The sequence below is a fragment of the Lycium barbarum genome, chromosome 10, assembly GCF_019175385.1.
Source record: "Lycium barbarum isolate Lr01 chromosome 10, ASM1917538v2, whole genome shotgun sequence".
Taxonomy (NCBI): domain Eukaryota; kingdom Viridiplantae; phylum Streptophyta; class Magnoliopsida; order Solanales; family Solanaceae; genus Lycium; species Lycium barbarum.
Window position 1 is genome coordinate 28,957,487 of NC_083346.1, and position 19,318 is coordinate 28,976,804.

Here is a 19,318-nt window from a genome sequence, read left to right on the forward strand (position 1 = left end):
GAAGTGGCTGCGGTAACAGACCAGATTCCGAAAGTACATATAGAGCTGGTACAGAGCTTGTATCAGTCGGTTGAGAGTTTACTTAGGGATGATGAGATTGAGAAAACGGTCGATGAGGAGCATGAGGATGAGGATACCCACTCTTCGGCTAAAGGGAAGCGCAAGAGAGTCGCGCTCGATAATGAAAACCTTGATCCCATTCTTAAGAGTCTTGATCCGTTTGATGCCATGCGCCCACAAAATTAGGAGGAGGAGCGGCTAACATTGAAAAAGATCCGACATGAGTCTCGGCTGAGTTCTGACACCACTGGAGCGACTTCTAGCTCAGCCCATCCCATTCAGCCAGCACACCATACTTCTGCTCCACCGACTGGGATTGCTAATGTTGCCGAGCCTGATATGGTGTCCCCGACTAAGAAAACCACCATTACCCCTACCTTCGAGGTTATCCAACCTCATGATGCTGCAGCAGATCCAAGCGCCTAGTGAGCTCCAGGGTGGCCCTACATTCTATTGATGGATTATATGGATCCCTTGAGGGCAATGCATATTTCTAAGTTTGGGCTGTAGGGTAATTTTTGGTATTGTTTTGGTATCGGATATTGTTTTTGTTTTAAATTGTGATATTAAGGATGTGTTTAAGACCCTCCTCGGCTGTTTTTTGCCATGTGTTCTTTTCTCGAGGGGTGTTATTTTATGTTGAACCTGGCATGTATAGGCTGTGTAGTTAAAATAAAGTAAGAATGACTTAAGTGGTGGTGGTCCGTGTTTTCTAGCATATATAAAAGTGTTTTACAAGTCAATGATATCCCTCTAAAAAAAATATAATTTGTGATGTACATCAAGAATGTGTTATTGATATTGACATGTATAGTTCTTTTAATGACATTGCAAATAAAAGGTGTCCATGTGTGTGAAATCTTCAAACGGACGTCAAGTCAGAGTATTAAAACAATCCTTATGCCATTGTGTTGTGAGTTCTTAGTTTCTATTTGTGTATGATGCTTGTAATCTAGAACTTGTCCGGTTGATCGTGCGTGAATTCTAAGGAGAGTTTGATTGTGAAGTGATCTTAGGCTTTCTTTGTATTGAATCCAGAGCCTATTTATCTTAAATGAGCCCCTGTACAGAAAATGATCCCTAGTCTCCCATTTTGAGCCTATAGGCTTTTTCTTTGATTAGCAGTTAACTAACCTCGATCCTTTCTGTGAATAAACCCATTTGGCACCAAGTCCCTCTTTGACACTAAAGAATGACAAAAGAGGCTAAGAGTCTAAGTTGGGGGTGATAAGCGAAAGTTGCAGAAAATGAGGCTAAAAGCCTAAGTTGGGGTTGATAAGTGAAAAATGCGGAAAATGAGGCCAAAAGCCTGTTGGGGGTGATCGTGAGTATTGCGGAGCATGATTCAGTGTGGTTAGAATAGAAATAAAAAGAAAAAGAAATATATATATATATATATATAGTTATATAAGTCCTAAATAAATCCACACCGGAGCTGTAGGGTCAACAACAAAAGGAAGAAAGATGAATGAAGTCAAAATGTAGTGTCAAGGAGGATGAGTCACTACTATCCAATTATTTATCCTACCCTTCCCTAAGACAACGTTACAAGCCGAAAAAGTCCTAATGTGATCACAATCGAACTGTTCAAAGTTGAAGGCATTGAAAATAAAGGCAAGCCTATGATATGTGAAAGTATGGTATGCAAATTTCATTGTGAGTGTGAGTGTCCTTCTGTCTCTGTAGTCTCTTGTCCCATTTATTTTGTAACTATGTGTGTTGGGACATTATTTGGTCTATGTGAGGGCGTAAGGATTGTAGATTGCGAAGTAACTGGCTTTCCGGAAATCGAAGTTCATGTGCATAGAGACTCCCATACTATGGGTGTGTCATTAATTGAGATTGCATAGTGAATTGCAATTGTTCTAAAATGTGTCTTGTTTCACAAATAGGATGTGGATAAGAGCCTAATATTTTTCTTGGATTAAAGAGTCTGTGCTAGAATACGTTCCAAAACCACCGTAGGCATTCTTAGTTTGCTAGATGTCATGTGTTAGTAGTGACTCTTGTTGTAGTTGCTTGAGGACAAGCAAAAGCTTAATATGGGGGTGTTGATGTGCCGTGAATTTCGGCACATTTTATGTCTTTTTCACTAGAAGTGTTTCTTGTTTTTAAGTGTTTTTACATCGTTTCTTATGTTATTTTGTTTTGTAGGGTTGGTTGGCTAAGGAACGAAAATGATAAGAAATGCTGAAAATGGGACAACTTGGAGCAAAAGGACGGTCCGTGACTCGAGTTACGGACCGTACCCTGAGAGGAAGATCCAGATACGTGCCGCTCGAAAGGACGATCCGTAACTCATGTTACGGGCCGTAACGTGTACCGTAATCTAAAGGAAATTTCCAGTAAGAAGCCTAAATATTGACATATGTTACGCCTAGAAGGACGGCCCATAACGTAGGTTACGGGGCGTAACGTCATGGCGTGACACATTGGCCACTAAAGACTGAAGTCATGATCCGCTGGAAGATACGGACTGTAAACTGTGTTACAGTCCGTCGAAAGAAGCCGTAACGGTTGACCTAATATCAAGCTGACAAAGGACGGAACCGAAGGACGGACCGTAACCTGTGTTACCGTCCGTAACGATGCCGCGAAGGGTATTCTTGTCCAGAACTTTGGCGCGATTTTTGGCCCTATAAATTCTTAAAGTTAGGTTTTTAACATTTATTTCAGATCTTTTGGGAGCATTAAGTTTAAGCCTTGGATATTTGTGATGTTGTTAGAGCATTTAAAGCATCAACTTCACTCTTATTCCACATTGTATTAGTATTGTAAGTACATTATGTTAACTTTTAAGCTTTCTTTGTTAAACAAAATGATGAGTAACTAATTTTAGTTCTAAGGTTGTGGACCCTATGATGGGTATTATGTGAATGGGTTTCTACTATTGATATATGCATAATGGTTGGTGGTATTTATTCAATCTTTGTGTTTTAGCGTTGGGTAATGATTGCAAGAATTAGCTTAAGCCATTATACTAACTTTTCTTGGGAAAAAGAGTTAGCATTGGTAAGATTTGATAACAATGACTCGGGGCGTTAACCCTCGTTTAATAGACTAACTTAGGAATAAGAACAAGTCTAATTGGCATTATTGGTCGCTCTTCGATTTCAACTCTTTCGCATTTGGAAAAATCATAAAGAGAAAATACGGCCTAATTGTTGGGAAACATTAGGAAGTCCTTAAGAGATCAAGTGCATACTCTTAGAACAACCATTAGAAGTATATCAAATTGGAACCTGAAGCATAATATCTAATCAAAGCTGGGAACACAACCTTAGTCTCTCTCTCGCATTAATTACAATTCAAGTCAAAGTATTCGTTTACATTACACAACCAATATTTCAAACTATTCGGAATAGGATTAAAGCCTTTAAAGACTAGTATCACATACAATTAGTACCCTTTTCTCTCCATATTCCCTGTGGGATTCGACCCCAACCTTGTTTGGGTTATTATATTTGACAACGACCGCTTTGCGCCACTCATAGGTGTAATTTGAGCGTATCAGCTTGTCAACCTCTGGAACTGGAGTCTCCGTAGGCTTTTCGACCTCTGAAGCAGGAGCACTAATGGTAGTCTCCGAAACAAGAGCGGTGTCATGCTTAGCAACTGCAGCATCTGCAAAAACCTTCTCAGTCTGTTTCACCTTGGCGCTAAGTGGAGGCTCGATGGCCTGTACTGAACTTGAAGAAGCTTTGGTGCCCTAAACATTCTTAGGGGATATCTGCATAGGCAGCTTCATCCGTCGCTCCTCATCCTTCTTATTCTTAGGAGTTGCAATGGCCACGGGATCTTCTAGGGCATACCGCACGAACACCTCCTCCTCATCATCATCGTCCTCAGATCTCTTTCTCTTTCCTTTCCCTCCGGACGAGGAGTCATCACCTAGGAACTTCACAATCGGAAGTACTGCTGCTAAATCTACCTACTGTGCTGAAGGAGGGTGTGAAGGTGCAACATCTGCACTAGGCTGTAGCTCTTCGTGCAACCCTTCACTAGCCAAATCTGCTTTAGTGTTTTGTTCTAATATGCTAGGACTTTGTTCATTACCAAAACTATCAGCAGGTGAAGACGAATGCCCCTCGTCAGACTAGGCGGTTGTCGAAGTTTGCACTGCCCTTCTTTGTCGGGTCATAATGAGAGGTGATTCCTCTTTAACCGCATGCTCTTCTTTGTCATGGAGTCTAGATCTGGGTTGTGGTTGTCCTCTGTCCTGGCCAGTTTGCTTTGCAGCACCTCGTCTAACTTGGTTCTTAGGAGCCATACCTGCATAACAGCTGAATTAGTATTTGAAATAACAACATTTCACGTATAGTTGTACAATATTCACGGACCTTGAAGTTTTTTATAGTTCATGAATCTGACTGCGAAAGTGTAACAAAGAACCTAATTTTTGAAACCATTTTAACGGGTGGGTTCCACAGTCCATGAAATTTTTCATAGTTTGTGGACTTGACCATGGAATCAAAATAGTAAGTCTAGTTAGGAAAGATTTTTTTTTTTACGTATCATTTCAATGGTCTGTGAAACTTTTCACGGACCATGAATTCAACTGTCAAATTGAAACAGAGTCAAAATCATTCAGAGATATTTTTCACCCTCTTTTTAACCGCCTGTGAATTTATTCGCAGTCCGTGGATTTGGATTGATAGTTCTTCAAATAGGCAACTTTCCACAATTTACACCAGACTTTCATATTTGGGTTCAAATTAACACATGATTCACGTCAATATGTAATCTAAGCGACTCAGACTTCACCCTTTTAAAAAAAAAACTTTAAAGACAAATTGGCAGGCATCGTAGTTTAAGAACAAATTCTTTGATTACAATGCCCTCCGACTCAATAGACGTCAAATAAACATCTTCCCTAACATGATCAATTCCTCACAAGTTATAGGTTACTCAAACTTCACCTATTTCCAAATACGAACTGTTGGCGGGCATCATGATTTAAGAACGAATTCTTCAATCACAACGCCCTCCGACTCAATGGAATTGCAACAATATCTTTTTATGAGTCGTTCGTAATTTCACAACAAACCAAATTCGAATACCCCAACTTATCTCACAAGGTACACCCCATATCACAAGAAATTCTCTATTAGGCAAAACATCAAACACCTTATGTGCAATAATTAATTCACCAATATTTGAACTAATAATGGGTAGATCAGACTTCCCCACTTTTGCATCAATAACAACCCAACAATATCATGTGCCATATCAATAACAACCCAATTAGGGTTCATACTATGTCAGAATCAAGGGTAAAACTTGAACACACCTGAGAGAAGATAATTTCTTGCTTGAATTAATACAACACTTACAATTTCTAGAACAAGAGAACACGAAGCACAAAAACTTATGCAATGGATTGTTGGGGGTGTTGGGTTGATGGTGGCGCAATGGTGGTTATATAATGGGGTATGAGGAATGAGTTATGGAAGATGGAGGGTTGTGCATTGAGTAATGGTGGGGTTGAAGGTGAGGGGTTTTAGGACTTTTGGATGGGACGGTAAAAATGGAAGGTGGGAAAATTGGGGGTCGTGCGATTTGAACAGGTATTTGGAAGGTGGGAAAAGTTGGGGGTGATTTATTTTTTTATTCTAGTAAACCAATTCAGGATTCCTTCTCACGGGCCGTGAATCATTTCACGGCCCAAAACACGGTACTTACATGGGCCCATGATGACGTGGTCACTAAAAATTCCACGACCTAAAACACAGACTGTGGAAAGTTTCACAGCCCGTCAATTATACCGAGAAACCATTCCAGTGATAAACCTCCAATCGACGGTCAATTTCATGGCCGGTGAAATGTTCCACGGACCGTTCTTCTGACCGTACGATAATCACAGTGATGACTATTTCCATGACCATTTTCCATAGGTCGTGGGTTCACCCGTGAAACAATTGCAGAGAGCTATGTTGAGGTCTTATTTTCACGCTCCGTTCAACGGACCGTGAACTTTTTGACGGTCTGTGGAACTAGCTCCTGTACTTGTGATTCTCTAAGCAACTTTTCCCTATATCCTTCACACCAACACACATTAAACAACACAAACAAAAACAATGGAAATGTGAATTCAAACAACAAAAAGCAAGAAACTTGGGTTGCCTCCCAAGAAACTCTTGATTAACGTCGCAGCACGATGGTGGCATCATTTTACTCCAGGTCATGAGTGTATCCATGCTTTAGTCTGTGCTTATCCACGACCCTATCTCTATTAATGCACCAATGGTAATGCTTTACCCTCTGGCCATTAACCCAAAATGTCCAAGTTCCATCCATGATTTTCAAATCCATCGAGCCATTGGCTGAAACACTTACCGACTCGAAAGGTCTAGACCATTTGGATTTCAATTTGCCTGGAAAGAGCTTCAACCTTGAGTTATATAGCAGGACAGAGTCACCCTTCTGAAAGTCTCGCGATATTTCATCTTATCCTTGTACAAGGCTGCACTTTCATGGGCATGGTACCGGAATTCATCCATTTCATTCATCTGAAATAACCTCAACTTGGTTGTTCTTCCCAGTACGTGTTCAACTTCTTTAGTGCCAACAAGGCCTGTTCAAGTTCGACTGGTAGATGGCACGTCTTACAAAAAACCAGCCTATAAGGAGAAGTCCCAATGGGCGTTTTAAATGCTGTCCTGTACGCCCAAAGAGCATCATCAAGTTTTCGAGCCCAGTCGATTTTGTTATCGTCTTGGTTAAAATGCTCTTTATCTGCCGATTGCAGACTTCCACCTGGCCACTGGTTTGAGGGTGATAGGGAGTGGCCACCCGATAATCAACACCTACTTTGCAACCAGGACTGTAAATGCCTTGTTATAGAAATGCGTCCCGCCATCAATAATCAAAGCCCGTGGGGTGCCAAATCGGGTAAAGATGTTTTTTTTAAAAGTTAATAACACTCTTCGCCTCGTTGTTGGGTAAAGCCACTGCTTCTACCCACTTCGAGACATAATCAACAGCCACTAGAATGTATTTCATGCAACCAGAGCTCACAAAGGGCCCCATGAAGTTGATACCCCAAACATCAAAGAGTTCAACTTTCATCACATAGTTCATAGGCATCTCATGCCTCTTAGAAATAGCCCCTTGACGTTGGCATTCATCACAGGATTTCACCATCAAGTTAGCATCATGATAAAGTGTTGGCCAGTAATACCCACATTCAAGCACTTTTGCTGCAGTCTGGTTTCCACTATGATGACCCCCAATTGGAGAGTCATGGCAAGCCTTCAGAATATTTATCACCTCTGATTCCAAAACATAACGCCGAATGATATTGTCAGTATATGTCTAGAACAGGTATGGCTCATCCCAGTAATATTGACGAGAGTCCCTCAATAATTTTTTTTTATATGCTTTGATTTCCTGTGGAATAACACCCGTCACGAAAAAGTTGGCGATATCTGCATACCATAGTGCCATCTCAAAAGACACCGCTAGAACCCTCTCATCTTGGAATGCATCATTTATATCACAGCTTCCTCAAGCCATGAAAGATGATCTGCTGCCTAATTTTTGGACCCTTTGCGATCTTTCACCTCAAAGTCAAATTCTTGCAACAAGAAGAACCATCTAATCAATCATGGATTTGCATCTTTCTTTGCCACCAAATGTTACACCTTGGAAATTTCCCGTTAACGTACAATGAATAGACTAACGAAGGGTACGATGTTTACAATGTTTTGATAAGTAAGAAATAGCATTTGATGATCCTAATCGAAATTTTAAAGACATTCGAGGTGAGGGAGGAAGGTTGTCAAGGGAAGCAAGGGATATGTTGTGTGTCGGGTAAGAATTACGAGTGACAAGTTAAGGATGGCGTAATGATGTCTTGGAGAAGAGTGATAATGTACCTTGGATTGGTATTGAGGTGTTAAACAAGTGTTAAGAAGGTTCCATAGGGATTGGAGGTCAAACGAGTCAACGAGAACGAATTTCGGAAAGCTGGGCATTATACGGCCAAACATACTGGCCGTATAAAACATACGGACCGTATGTCCAACCGTATGTTCTGCCCAGAATGAGGGTTTTCACTGGACCAAACATACGGTCCAGACATACTGTCAGTATAAAATGTACGGACCGTATGTTGGTCCGTATGTTCGTGTCGGGTCAGATTTTAAAATGATATGAGGACCCTCTCTCTCATTTAATTCATTTCATTTCTCCCCTCCACACCTCAAGAACCCTATAGAATCCCCTCCACTCTTCGCCCACAATAACCCAAGAGAAATCTATGATCAACTTCATCAAACCCACAAAATCAAGTGTATAAAACATATCAAAGTTCATCCAAACCAAGAAATTCCAATAAGAGTGGACTAGGGTTTTGGTGCAAGAAGAGAATTTCCACTCAAGGCTTATTCTTCCATTATCTAAGGTGAGTTTTATGATCATTCCATGTTGTTTAAGGTATTGAAAAGTTAAAACACTTGGATTGTAGAAGGATATAGAAAATGGGTCATGAATGTGGGAATAGTGTCATTGTTGAGTAGTAGTTTGGAGTGAATTATGAATATTGCTATGTTGTGATTATAAGTATGCTATAAGTGACATTTAGAACATGGGATAAGTATTATATGTGAGAAAACACGATAGCGAGTTATGACCACGATTATGGAGGAATCGAAGTGAAATTGTGAAATGAGGATAATGTAGATGAATGATGATTTTCGTGTATAATATTGTGAATGTTGTGATAGATGTTGGGAGTTGATATGTAAAATGGGGAAAGTTGTATAAACAAAGGAAATGCTGCCCAATTTTCTCTAGCAATAGTAACACGTTCATATAATCGATTAACTAATGTTGATGCGAATCCTCTTGAAGGTAGAAACGCGAGCATCGAAGGAGAACGATCAAGCGATAAAACTGTTAAACGAAAGAGATATGTAAGGCTAGTCCCTTCTTTCTAAGGCATGATTCTTATGACATGATATTCCCTATCTCTTCATGACTTTCCTACTTCCCGAAAATTAGGAGTCAATCTTAGTAAAGAGCTTCATATGAGATAAGATAAGAGATATGTTACGAGCATGATAAGGATGATGACGAGTCTAAGTCTAAAGAGTCTAAGGCCCACGATATTATGTTTCTACCAAGTTAATGATTCTTATTATGACCCATTGACGTTGTTCATTGTATACACTCACCTTATATGCTAATTCCTTCAAGGTGAGGCAGAATGCTTATAGATACTCCATAATGGAATCGGGGGTTCACGACCTTACGTCACCCCGACAGATGTATAGTTGTCTTGAGTTTTATGCATGATTCATGACAAGTATATGATGATGTTATTACACCGTGCCTACATGGCCGGGCAGACACCGCTAAGGCAGGCAGCGTATACACCATGTCTAGATGGCATGGGCAGACACCACTAGTGGGCAGCATGATATGGTACCCCAGACACGGGTGGCCTGGACGCGGGCTAATGATTATCACACCGTACCTATATGGTCGGGCAGCTTATACATATATGCATACATGATATGATGATGATTATGAAGTAAGCTAGCATGCATAATTTCTTTTGTAGTTGATGGTCAGTTACAGGTTGCTCCTTACTTGATGCTTCCTTATTTCAGTGATGTATTGTTATTGTTGATGTCTTACATACTCAGTACAATATTCGTACTGACGTCCGTTTTCTTTGGACGTTGTGTTCATGCCCACAGGTAGACAGGGAGGTGGCCCAGACTCGTAGGAGTTATCAACAGATTTACAGGAGCACTCCACTATTCCGGAGGTGCTATTTGGTTTATTCTTTTGTGTATATATATATACGTATTTTGGGCACGACGAGGTCCTGTCCCATCCATATGTCTAGTACTCTAGTAGAGGCTCGTAGATACGCATGTGTGGGTAGTATGGTCTCACGATGTCCCTATTGTATATATATTATTTTGATAGCCGAAGGGCTTTTGTATATAAAGTAATTATGGTTCCAAATGAAAAACAATGGTTTTCCTGTGATTTGAGTATGAAATTAATGAATGAACGCTCAATGAGTATGATGAATAATAGAATGAGTGGTGCTCGGTGGTCAGCCCCGGGTACCCGTCATGGCCCCTAGTCAGGTCGTGACACCAAATACCTCAACGCTGCATGATCAGTGTATACCACTGCCTTGGACCTCAACAGATAGGCCCTGAATTTCTCAAAAGCATATACTAAAGCAAGCAGCTCTTGCTCAGCCACAGTGTAATTCATCTACGCCGCATTTAGCATTTTGCTGGCATAGTAAACTGGGTGCATGATCTTATTATGCCTCTGACCAAGCACAACACCAATAGCACAACCACTCGCATCACACATCAACTTAAATGGCAGAGACCAATCAGGAGATACAATAATAGGAGCAGAAGTCAGGTGCTCCTTCAATTCATCAAATTCCTTGCGGCACTTCTCATCAAACTCGAACTTAGCCTCTGTTTGAAAAAGCTTGCACATGGGATTCGCTATCTTGGAGAAGTCTTTAAAAAAGCACCGATAGAAACTGGCATGCCTCACGAAACTTTGGACTCCTTTCACAGGGATAGGTGGAGAAAGCTTGGTAATAACATCAATTTTAGCTTGATTAACCTCAATCCATTTGTCACAACCCAACCCCGTGGGCCATGACTATTGCCCGACCTGGATACTTGTACGTACCTGTTGGATATAGTCAAACTGAATCTAAGAACAATATGGAAACTTGCAAAAGAACTCCAAGGTTCATAACGTCATCACGTATATATATATATCCAGATAAATTGTCTCCTGAGGAGTCACAACTAATCAAATCATAAAATGATATGCAAGCCGACAAGGTTGCCTCTACAGACGAACATCATTTCATAGCACATCGTATAGACACAGCTGAACAGAACTTATACACAACCCACACATATGTCTACAGACCTCTAAGACTATCGATAGTGAAATAGGACGGGACAGGGCCCCGTCATACCCCTGGATAAACATATATTTATATATACATCATAAGATCTGTACCAAAAGTCTAGGCTCCGGAACAACGGAGCTCTCCAAGATAGCTGGATAGAAGTCCTATGCTCAAGGGTCACCAAACCGACTATCTGTACCTGCGGGCATGAAACTCAGCCCCCCCCCCCCTCCCGAAGAAAGGGGGTCAGTACGGAATATGTACTGAGTATATAAAGCATGAAATACAATAAAAAAGCTCATAACTGAAATCAAGATTACCGGAAACAAGTATGACTTTTAAAATATCAATACACTTGCCTTATGAAATGAAAATCATGCATATCAATATCATATATCATATCCGGCCCATTATGGGACTCGGTGAATAAGGTTGCCACATACCATACTTGGCGCCATAAACACATCATAACACCATCACATCATAACACCATAATATATATATATATATATATATATACCGTATCCCAGCCCTCTAGTGAGGGACTCGGTGAACAATGCAGTGAAACTGTGCACGAAAACGTATCCTTCCCCGGGACTCAGTGAAAGATATGTTGAGGCATGCACGAGTAGAGTAGAGAGCAACCATATGCAAATTAAATCATATTTGAGACTCAATAGAATAGTCAAAACGAACTATCATTTGAAAATCATGACAATAGTCACATCAAATACCTTTCGAATGTCACTGTGGATTATATCAAAATAGAACTTCTGGAATCAAATACTCGTATCAAGACATAATGAAATAGATTTTGGAAATCAAGAACATTAGCCATCCTAGTGGCTATAAGAATAGGAACTTCTTTGGAATCATATACACATCGTCTGTTCGTTTCATAAAGATCATGCCAAAAAGAAAGAAGGGTTAACTTTACATACCTTTGGCGCTTAATCCATGACTCGATATGTACACGTTGCCCAAAATATCTCAACCTATATTAAGACGTCAAGACAATAGTTAAGCTACGAAATGGCATAAAACGTACTTTAACGTTAGTAACTTATTTCCAGACAATTAGGCAGCACTTCACCTATATCGCTCAATTTCCTCGCATTTACGCCAACCATACAACCAACATAGCAACCACCCAAGCACGTTTAAGTTATCGCATTAAGAACCAGTCGAAACAAGATCCTAGGTTACTCCAAAACAGCCCACATACGTTTCGCATACGATATGTTATCCATTCCTTTCTTATTGAATTAGTGATTCACATTAGCTACGACATAACAACGGCTTCAGCCCTTATATGCAAGAAAATTATCTTAACATTACAACAAGTCCTAAAGCAACCCGTCAATTACAATCAACACAACACAAGTCTTAACGACACTTAGTCCTCCAATTTCACAAGATCAACAACACAACACATTATCTATACCCTTAATCCCTTAATTCAACAAGAACAACCCACTAAACAAATATAACTCCATTTTTAATCATCAAACCCCTTTACTTTCATCATTTTGTCCATGACAACACAACAACAATACTAATTAAAATTAATTTACCATGTCTAGATTAAAACAGCCCCTACACGGCCTAACAAAGTCTCAACATCAACATACATAATTTTTGCATTCAATTCCATATCCATCACCAATTATAGCAAGTTCAAACCATCTCCAAAACATGTAGAAAAGGATTAAATCTTACCTTAGAGACAAGCTCTCATTATCCACCATGGCCGTGAGCTTCCTCTCTCCTTTCTTCCTCCAATTGAACTTGAAAATCTAACAATTTAATGGAGTAGGGGGGCTGGCTGTGAGCTATTTAGGGACTGCCATGGCTGGCCGTGAGCTTCATGAAGCCATGCCATAGCCATGGCCGAACCCTTTCTCTCTCTAGAGCTTAGAGCTTCTCTCTCTAAGTTGTATTTTGCCAAGTTGAAAATGAGATATAATTGATGACTTAGTCATCAAGTCATGTCTATATATGGTGCCTACAAAATGGATACGTGTCCACCCTTATGACATGTATCCATCCTTATGACACGTGTCCAATTTCCCTCAACACCAATCAAATTCCGCCATGTGTCGTGGGGGCCCACTTTGTGGTCTTAATTAGCTTAATTAATCATTAATCTCCACTTAATAATATAATCTTGGTTAATTGATCCCTAATCTTCACTAATATTTCTACACCAATTAAATTTACAAGCAATCGTGCACTCATTAAAAATCAGGGATTTAAAATCCCTTGTCTCATATCCCAAAAATAATCTCGTCCTTAAGCTTACGTCGATTAGCTTACGAATAATCCGACGTGCAAAAATACGGGGTATAACACCATTTCAGAGATTTTGTGGCTGAGGACGATCCCTTCCTTCACCATAAAATAGCATTTCTCCTAGTTAAGCACAAGATTACTCTTCTCACATCTCTTCAGCACGCGACCCAAATGGTCAAGACATTCATCAAACAAATCTCCTACAATCGAAAAATCATCCGTGAAGATCTCTAAGAATTCCTCAACTATATCTGAGAAAATAGACATAATACACCGCTGCAAAGACCTAACGGCATCCTGCTGAAAGCAAACATCCCATAAGGACATGTGAAAGTAGTCTTCCCCTGGTCTTCAAGAGCAATATTAATTTGGTATAGCTAAAGTACCCATCTAGGAAGCAATAATATGACCTTCCCGCCAGCTGATCAAGCATCTAATCAATAAAAGGCATGAGGAAATGGTCCTTGCAAGTAGCTGTCATGACCCACCCCGCCATGACTGGCACCCAACTAAATCCTAGTGGGCGAACCAACACACAAGACATCTATCTGTTCGAATCCTATTTTATTTTAACCAAGCAAATCAGTTATTACTCATTCAAACATCAAATAAACAAAATAAGTCATGCCGCAACATACTGAAATAAGTGAGGAAGTTCTAACTATTACAAAGTCCCCAAAATCTAAAAGTCATCGTACAGGACTCTAATCTAAAATATGTCTAAGGAATGAAATCTGACTAATAAATATCCATAATGTCCAGAATAAGAAAAGACATCATAAGAAGAAGATCTTCGGGCGTCCTGGCATGGGAAGAAGCTCACCCTAAAACTATCATCAATCGTCCTCCACGCTAGATGTGAGGGCGGATAGCAGTACCGTATCAAAATCTACACTCAAAAGAATGCAACAAGGTAGTATCAGTACAAACACTGTGTACCGGTTGATATCATAGGCCGACTAAGATTATTATCATGCATATTGCATAAAATCAATAGAATAAACAAGCCAGTCAACAGACATGAATATCAATAAATCACAGCAAGTCAACTAAGAATAATAACAATCAAACCACCAAGAATGTCAAGAATCGCAATCACGTAAGCCACAACGGAAATAAGTTTACCACAATGACCACACTCACTATACACACATGCTAACTGATGTCACTGCTCAGTAGTCATGACCTGCAGGGGACCCATGGTGTCCATGTACCACTCGTTCCGGAACACTTCTCGGACCCGAGCACAAACCTCCACTTCGGAACGAACCTCGAACGCGAGACATATCAACGTACCTCTCATATTCGGAACTAACCTCGGACCACGAGCCCATAATCTAGGTCACATATGTTCCTTTCCATATCTCTTTACAGAACAGTGTTTCTTATCTTCTCAATATCAATACTCAAATCATCATTCCATGTTGCATTACCATCGAAAAGATCATATTAGCTACTCATCACAATACATACACTACAGAATCAACATACAGGAATAGTTGCACGAAGCCTACACAATCACTCAATCACAATCACAATCACAATCACATAGGAGCTTAGCCACACAATATCATGCATGAAAACTTTACATGCTTTCTCCTAAAGAATTCACAAATATACAATCAACTAACCAAAGTCTAACTAAAGTAGACCGTAACCTACCTTAATGTAGAGCCGAGACAATGCAAGTCACTTTGCTACAGCCTTTCCTTTTCTTAAAGCCTCAGAACGCTCAAAGTCTAGAAATAGAAGGCTCAATGAGTCACAATTACTCAAATCACAAGTACCAATGCAAGAATACCCTTCCCTTTACCCCATTCCAACGGGTGGATGATTTTCTAGGTGTTAAGAAATTTACCAAGGGCCTTAGAATTCATTAATCATAAAATTATAACAACATTCTATCAATATTCCCATTACAAGCAGGTTTTATAGTCAAGACGCCATTTTTATAGAACCCTAGGTCTCCATTCACTTAGTTAATGACTCTAAGTGTTCAATTCATGATTAAGAGAAACTAACACAAGCCTTTCGACGATAACTAAGGGAAAACAACCATAACCTATCAAGTTTAGAAGGTTTATTATATTCTAGGGTTTCTATTTCAATTTCAGCATTAAGGACCCCTGAAGGGGATAATAATTATGAAGGAGAATGGAATAGATGGAACTTACCTCTCAAGAGTTTCTTGCCCTAGCTTGGAATTTCACCCTAGGTGCTTGTTGGGAAGGGTGTTGGTGTTTTATGAATAGAGAATATGAGACTAAGTATAAAATATTCGGGCCACTGTTTTCGTCGACTGCTACAGCGGCCATCACGCCGCTGCAGCGGTCCCGCTATAGCGATCACTAAAGAGATCCGCTTGACCGCTATGGCGGTGTGTCCACCGCTATAGCGGTGCCGCTATAGCTGTCCACCGCTCTCCACAACAACCACCGAGAACATGGATAGCCGCTGGCAACGGTCAAAGTGTACCGCTGTAGCGGTACCCCCACCACAACAGTAGTCCATTTTGGGCAGTGAGCTCGACTTTTTGTCCAGTTTTCCCCCCTATCACCCAACATTTCATCTGAGGCCTCAAAAGATAAAACAAACATGTACATATATATAAAGACGCCCTACGAATCCACCCGTGGCCTTAAAATTCCCAACGGAGTTCTAATTTTCTACGTCACCCCCGGCAGACTCAATGAAATCAAGTAACAACCACAAACAAGTCAAGTTTCAGCTTATAAGCTTACACGATTGAGTTTCTACTGGTTCGTTCTACCCTTGGAAAGGTTACATTTGGGTAGGGTGATCCTACATTCCCCATAACGACTAGAAGGGTCGTTATAGTAGCAGAATTCAGCTTTCGATAATCCATACAGACACACCACCCAGTCATTGTTCTTATGGGAATGAATTCGCTCTTAGTAGTAGGCACCACTGTGATGCTTCCCTTTTTCGGAACACATTGGACCGGGCTCACCTATTTACTATCCGCAATAGGATAAACAACTCCATTATCTAACCATTTTGTAATCTCTTTCTTGACCACCTCTTGCATGGGTGGATTTAATCTTCTCTGATGTTCAATACTCAGTGTACTGTCCTCTTCAAGCTAAATTGTATGCTCACAAATACCCGAAGGAATACCCCGAATGTCGGTAATGGTCCACCGAATCGCACGTCTATACTCTCTTAGAATCTCCAACAACCTCTTCGTCTATTTCTCATTCAATAATGCCGACACAATCACTGGCAAAGTATTATTTGGATCCAAAAATTCATATCTCAGATATGAAGGAGGCTGCTTAAGCTCAAGCATCGGCGACTCCTCAATAGATGGTTTTGCTAGAGGAGTCTTTCTATTTTCATGATCAAGGTCGAGCTTCTTTGGTTGGTAGGAATAAGAACCCAACTCGACAAGAGAATTCATCATCTCCACATAACCTTCCATATCATCAGCATCAAAGTTTACCAAAATGGCAGCAAGAGCTTCATCCAAACATTCTTCCGCCATTTTAATTCAATAGCTTCATCCACCATATCGATAGAATCAATAACTGAAATGCTTTCATAAGCACTCGGTAATTTCATCCCCTTATTCGCTTTAAAAGTAACTTCCTTATCGTTGACTAGAAACTTAATTTCATTATTTTCAGAATCCATAAGAGCCCTTCCCGTAGCAAGGAAAGGTCTCCCTAAGATAATAGGAATATCCCTATCAATAGTACAATCGAGGATTACCAAATTAGGAGGTAACATGAATTCACCAACCTTAACAAGCACACCGTCCACAGCTCCAATTGGCCTTTTAATAGATCTATCAGCCATTTACTTATAGATAGCAAGAGTCATGAGATTTATGTTGGCCCCGTTATCACATAAAGCGCGAGCAAAATCATGCTGACCAACAGAACATGGAATAGTAAAGGGCCCTGGATCCTCCTTCTTCTGAACATTGGTAGTGGATATAATAGAACTAATCCTCCTTCTTCTGAACATTGGTAGTGGATACAATAGAACTAACACGATGAGTAAGACATACAATATCATGCTTGATAGGTCTCTTCTTAGTCAACAGCTCCTTCAAATATTTTGCAAACCTTGGCATCTCTTGAAAGGCATCAAGAAAAGGGATGTTCATGGAAAGTTGCTTTAACTGACTGTAGAACCTCTGACATTTAGCATCTTCGGTTTCTTTGCCAACCTCTGAGGAAAAGGAGGCGTGGCTTTAAATAATTAAGTCAAAGGACGAAGATCCCCTTTAACCGTTGACTTGCTAATGTCATTGCTGCCTTCCTACTTTTTAGAACTTACTGGAACATCATTAACCTGCTTCACAGTAGGAACTTCTGTCTGTACCTCATCAATAATTGTTGGTACATCAGATTGGGCCTCTTCTTCTTCAGCAATTGGCTCGAGATTTATCACCTTTTTTCAACACTTCAGAGTATTTTACCACTCCGAGTACTGATAGCATATACACGGTCTACGCCACCTCCCCTATTCTTTAGAGTTGGAGTATTGTTACTAGGAAGTCCTCCCTTCTGTGGAGGGTGTTATTCTCTGGAAATATCTCAGATGCGACTTGAGCTACTGAATGGAAGCCGTATGAGATCCCACTGTTTCTGTTTGCCTCCTCAATGTTCTATCTGCTTTATCTTGGTTGGCTATCACCTTTTCAAGCAAGCTCTCCAACTTAGAACTCCCTTGTTCAGTCGACTGACCCTTCGGTGGAATATAGGGATTGGAACTCCTATTTCCAAAGTTATTATTATTGTTGTAGTTTCCCGGTTCAAGCCACTATAGTTGTTTTTGTTGTAATTACCTTGTCCCTGTTGAGGTCTCCATTAATTCTGCATCTAATTTTGATAGCCACCTTGACAATTCTGCCTTTGGTAACCCCCTTGAGAGTTATTAACATAGTTAGCATCCTTATACTGCATAGGAGGCCCCTCTTGATATGGACCCTCTTGAACTTGGTACATTCCCTTAGGCATTCCCGAACTTCTTCGACAACATTAACCTTCTTCGCTTTCTTTTCATCAAGTCTCTTGTCAGTAAAGATATATTGGTTGCTGTCTGAGCTAGCGTCTGCTAAGTTTCTTGGTTCTCCTTCACAATGTTATGGATCATTGGAGCTCCATAGGCTACATTGTTAGTACCACCCAATTGCCATGCTTGATTGTGAGTAGTAAGCTTATCAAGCAATTGAGTGATTTGGGCATATGTCTTAGCTATAAAACACCCACAAACTTTATTGTTTGCGACTGCTTGGGTCAACGGATCTAGCCCTCTATAGAACTTCTCCACCAAAATATTTTCTTGAAAACCATGATTAGCAGACTTCTGCAAATATTCCTTGAATCTCTCCCAAGCCTCAAATAGTTGTTCCCCCGGAAGCTGTTTGAAATCATATATCTTGTCACGAATCTCAGCTTTCTTGCTTGGTGAAAACCACTTCTTAAGAAAAATAGTAACAAGCTCCCCGTGCATGAATAGTGTTGTGAGGCAGCTTCTCAAACCAAACTCTTGCTTCACCGGCTAAAGAGTATTTGAAAACTTTTAGCCAAATAGCATCATCTGGAACAACATTTTGCATATGTTGGGCACACACACCCATGAAGTTCTTCAAATGTTGGTGAGGATCATCATCAGTAGAGTTTTGAAAATATCCCTCAAGTTTGAGCAGTTAGTAGATAGTGAAGTCAATCTTGCAGTTTGCAAGTGGACTAATAGCAGAGGCATATTCCACCTCTTCTAACATATTCGCAAGAACATTCTCCATCTCCACTTCCACTGGAGGGTCTTGCACTTGCACATTCCTATCACCACCTGCTCGACGTCCTCCTCTGTTGTTCATGAATACCTCATTGACAGTAAACAACAGACAAGGTGTGATGGAATAGAAAAAGACTTTAAGTAAAGCACAAACTCTTTACTAATTGCAAAACCGCATTCTCCGGCAACGACGCTAAAAATTAATATGCTCAAATTACACCTATTAAATGATGTAAAGCGGACGATGTCAAATATAGTAACCCAACTAGGTTGAGGTCTAATCCC

General features: G+C 40.3%; 1 non-coding gene across 1 annotated transcript; it reads left to right on the top strand.

The window, feature by feature from the left end:
• Positions 1-18,581: 18,581 nt before the first annotated feature.
• LOC132616332 (small nucleolar RNA R71) lies at positions 18,582-18,687 on the top strand. Its single transcript, XR_009573120.1, has one exon. It is a non-coding gene; the product is annotated as a small nucleolar RNA R71 (small nucleolar RNA).
• Positions 18,688-19,318: the final 631 nt, after the last annotated feature.